This window comes from Gopherus flavomarginatus, chromosome 12 (assembly GCF_025201925.1).
Source record: "Gopherus flavomarginatus isolate rGopFla2 chromosome 12, rGopFla2.mat.asm, whole genome shotgun sequence".
Taxonomy (NCBI): Eukaryota; Metazoa; Chordata; order Testudines; family Testudinidae; genus Gopherus; species Gopherus flavomarginatus.
This window is the reverse complement of record NC_066628.1, coordinates 9,584,176-9,588,841: the sequence shown is the minus strand read 5'-3', so window position 1 is coordinate 9,588,841 and position 4,666 is coordinate 9,584,176. Positions and strand designations below refer to the sequence as shown.

The following is a 4,666-nucleotide window of genomic DNA, read 5'->3' as shown; positions in this document are numbered from 1 at the left end:
CATGACTTGCCCTTGGTGAATCCATGCTGACTGTTCCTGATCACTCTCCTCTCCTCTAAGTGCTTCAGAATTGATTCCTTGAGGACCTGCTCCATGATTTTTCCAGGGACAGAGGTGAGCTGACTGGTCTGTAGTTCCCTGGATCCTCCTTCTTCCCTTTTTAAAGATGGGCACTACAGTAGCCTTTTTCCAGTCATCCGGGACCTCCCCCGATCACCATGAGTTTTCAAAGATAATGGCCAATGGCTCTGCAATCACATCCACCAACTCCTTTAGCACCCTCGGATGCAGCACATCCAGCCCCATGGACATGTGCTGGTCTCCAGTTTTCTAAATAGTCCCGAACCCCTTCTTTCTCTGCAGAGGGCTGGTCACTTTCCCCCCACACTGTGCTGCCCAGTGCAGCAGTCTGGGAGCTGACCTTGTTTGTGAAGACAGGGGCAAAAAAAGCATTGAGTACATTAGCTTTTTCCACATCCTCTGTCCACTAAGTTACCTCCCTCATTCAGTAAGGGGCCCACACTTTCCTTGACTTTCTTCATGTTACTAACATACCTGAAGAAACCCTTCTTGTTACTCTTAACATCTCTTGCTAGCTGCAACTCCAAGTGTGATTTGGCCTTCCTGATTTCACTCCTGGATGCCTGAGCAATATTTTTATACTCCTCCCTGGTCATTTGTCCAATCTTCCACTTCTTGTGAGCTTCTTTTTTGTGTTTAAGATCAGCAAGGATTTCACTGTTAAGCCAAGCCGATCGCCTGACATATTTACTATTCTTTCTGCACATCGGGATGGTTTTTTCCTGCAACCTCAATAAGGATTCTTTAATCCTTCAGAGGACTGGAACTGATTTCAGTGGAGGCACATGTTTGCTAGATTTTCATGCATTTGTACAGGAAAACATTGAGTGTTTCCATTCATTTCAGGGATCCCTATTCAGTGGAACTCCTCAACATAAGGGAAATGCAATTATTTTTGTTGAAAGAAGAGGTTTATAAGGGGGCACTGGGATTAGAGCCAAGGACTACTTAATTTGCAGTCAAACACTCTACCACTGAGCTGTTTCCCCATGACTGCTGTGGGGCTAAGTCCGTGATCTTAAAGATTTTGAAGGACAGGCCCTGCCTCAGAGATCTGTTCCCTTCCCACACCACAGTGCTTTTAAAAATGGGGTTTGATTAAACTTATAGATACATGGAGACACCACAGCTTGCACACTCACCCACATAGCTTCCCCCAGTGACGTAGCTACCACCTCTCGGGGAAATGGATTAACTACACAGACAGGACAGCTCTCTCCCCTCTGCTTAGAGCATCTTCATTCTTTATGAACAGATAGGAAAGAACTTCTTGAGTGGACAGTAATGAATTTATCAAATATTGCTGGGTCTGCATTCAATATGGGTATCTGGTCGTGCTGGGCTGGATTAGTAGGAGCATTGTCAGCAGATCGAGGGAAGTGATTATTCCCCTCTATTCGGCACTGGTGAGGCCACATCTGGAGCATTATGTCCAGTTTTTGCCCTCCCACTACAGAAACAAATTGGAGAGAGTCTAGGGGAGGGCAACAAAAACAATTAGGGGGCAGGGGACTTACGAGGAGAGGCTGAGGGCACGGTCACCCAGAGGGGGGGCAAGTGGGGCAATTTACCGAAGGCCCTGCAGGGATCACATGAGAATATATTATTCTATAGTATTGCAACTTTTTTTTATGGAAGGGGCTCCCAAAATTGTTTTGCCCCAGACCCCCTGAATCCTCTGGGCAGCTCTGCCCACTCCATCCCCTTGACTCATTCTCCTCCCTCTGAAGCCCCACCTGTGCTCTGCTCTTACTCCCATTTGGCCACTCTCCCACCCCTGCTCTTTCTCTTTGGCTGAGGCCTGCTGGTCCACCTTTTGCTCACTCCTCTCCTCCCCGAAAGCCTCCTTGTGTCTCTCCACCCCCGCCCCCAAGGTCTGCCTGCTACCCCCACCTCTCTGCCCTTCCCCTGAGACTCACCCTGCCCAAACCCCTCTGCCCACTCCCCTATGACTAGCCCTGCCCAGCACTCACACCTCTCTATCCCCTCCCCTGACCTGCCCTGTCCATCACCCACACCTCTTTGCCCCGCCCATGAGACCGGCCCTGCCCACCACTTGCACCTCTCTGCCCCTTACCTGAGACCCTCCCTGTCCGCCTCTTTCCTCGGTCATCTCTTGTTATTCCTTGAAACATCAAGGATGGAATAAAAAGCTGAGTTTACTCCAGGGTGAGGAAAGAAAGGAGCCACCAACCCCCTGACAAATCTCAGTGCCCCAGAGAAAACCTGCCCCCTGCTATTGCAATCCCTGATGTGCTGGGGATAGGATGGTAAAGGAACTGTCTGAATGATCAAGGCAGGAAATGGACAACAATCTACAGGAACGTCATTGACCACAAACACACTCTCCTCATGCTCCAGCCAGAAGGGAAATGAGCAGGAATTCTTGCAGTTCATCCATGGACACACTTACACAATGGCACAGCAGTGTGTGTGTTGTGGAAGCTGGTCTGAGGAAATATCTGGAATTGATCACTCAGTGAGAACAGAACTGGAGTGTAGTGAGAGACACATCTCAAGCAAGTAGTTGTGGCTGAGTGGTTAATGTGATGGGCTAGAAATCCATTGGGGTCTCCCCATGCAGGTTCAAATCCTGTCAACTACGGAGGAAGTTGTGGTCCTTTAGTTTCAAGGGAGCTGGGTCTTGTCTCGCCTCGCTCTCAAGCTATGTCTGCACTATTAGGTAATGTGGTTTTAAAGTGTTTGAATTAAACAGCTGTTGCATGTCCACACTATGCCTCTTGTCTTACCAGAGCACATCCATGCTAGATGCTTGGATGGCCACAGAGAGCAGGGCACTGCGGGTAGCTGTGCAACTTGCTGCAGGTGCTTTGGGAAGGTTTCGCAAGGCCTCCTGGGCTGGTACAGCATCACATGATGCAGGTTTCTCTATCCCATTGTTCCTTGGGAATCCTACTAGATTGCCAGCTGCTTTTCAACTGCAATGTGTTTGGGGGGGGGAAGAGTGAGTGGGCACACTGTCTCTTAGTTCAAACAGCTGCTGCAAGCAACCAGTCCTGAGGCAGGGGGAGGGGGACAGCCCCAACATCAGCCCCTGCTTCCCTCACTGGCTCAGGTCAGCACAGCAGCCTCTGTCACACATGCACACTGCTGCCTGCTTAGCTCTGTGTCAGGGGTGCTGGAACAGGGGGTTAGAGGGCCATGGCCCCGCCACTCTTTACCGGCTGTTAGGACAAGTGATGGAGGGGGGGGAAGGGTGGAGTCTTGGGAGGAAGAGGTGTTCTGTGGGGGTGGTCTCAGGGGGAGGGGTGGTGTGAGTGTGGTTCCTTGGGGAAGAGGTGTCATGGGAGTGCCACAGTTCAGACAATGGTGCCCCCTCCCCACTGAAAGGAAGCTCCCACCGCCCCTGCTCTGTGTTCATAGTGCAGGAGAGAGCAGCATCCATGGCAGTGATTTGCTTCCGGGGGCTCCAGCAGAAGGGCTTGGGAGGTGATTTAAAGGTCCCAGGGCTCCGGCAGGGGGGCTCAGGAGGCGATTTAAAGGGCCTGGGGCTCCGGCCACTGCAGGGAGCCCTGGGCCCTTTAAATCACCAGACTGGGAAAGCCAGGCCGGCCTGGCATAGCATACTTGCTCTTGCCAGTACCCCATACCAGAACGTACCGGCTTACTTTCACCTCTGGAAGGTCCTCACATGGATCAATAACTGGTTAAAAGCTGGGAAACAAAGGGTAGGAATAAAAGGTCAGTTTTCAGGATACAAACTCGTACCTACTGGTGTCTATACTGGGACCAGGACTAGTCAACATATTGATAAACGATCTGCTAAACAGAGAAGTGACAAAATTTGCAGATGATCCAAAACTACAGAGGACAGTTAAGTTCAAAGCAGCCTGTGAGGAGCTAAAAAGAGATTTCAGAAAACTAGGTGAAAGGGCAACAAAATGGCAGATGAAATTCGATGCTGATAAATGCAAAGTGATGCACATTGGCAAACATAATCCCAACTCTACATATAAAACGATGGGATGTCAAATGCTGTTGCAACTCAAGTGAGAGATCTTGGAGTCACTGTGGATAGTTCTCTGCAAACATCCACTCAGTGTGCAGCGGTCGGTAAAAAGTGAACAGAATGTTGGGAATCATTAGGAAAGGGATAGAAAATAAGAGAGAAAATCTTATTGCCGCTGTATAAATCCATGGTACACCCACATCTTGAATGCTGCATGCAGATATGGTCACCGCATCTCAGAAAAGATATATTGGAATTGGAAAAGGTTCAGAAAGGGGTATGGAGTGTCTGCCATATGAAGAGAGAATAATAAGCCTGGGACTTTTCAGCTTGGAGAAAAGATGACCAAGGGGAAATATGATAGAGGTCTATAAAATCATGACTGGTGCGGAGAAAGTAAATAAGGAAGTGTTACTTATTCCTTCTCATAACACAAGAACTAGGGGTCACCAAGTGAAATTAATAAGCAGCACATTTAAAACAAACAAAAGGAAGTATTTTTTTCACACAATGCACAGTTAAAGTGTGGAACTCCTTGCCAGAGGATGTTGTGAAGGCCAAGACTATAACAGGGCTCAAAAAAAGAGCTAAATCAATTCATGGAGAACATGCTCT

General features: G+C 48.8%; 1 non-coding gene across 1 annotated transcript; it reads left to right on the top strand.

Moving 5' to 3' along the window:
- Positions 1–2,604: 2,604 nt before the first annotated feature.
- TRNAS-AGA (transfer RNA serine (anticodon AGA)) lies at positions 2,605–2,686 on the top strand. The gene has a single exon. It is a non-coding gene; the product is annotated as a tRNA-Ser (tRNA).
- Positions 2,687–4,666: the final 1,980 nt, after the last annotated feature.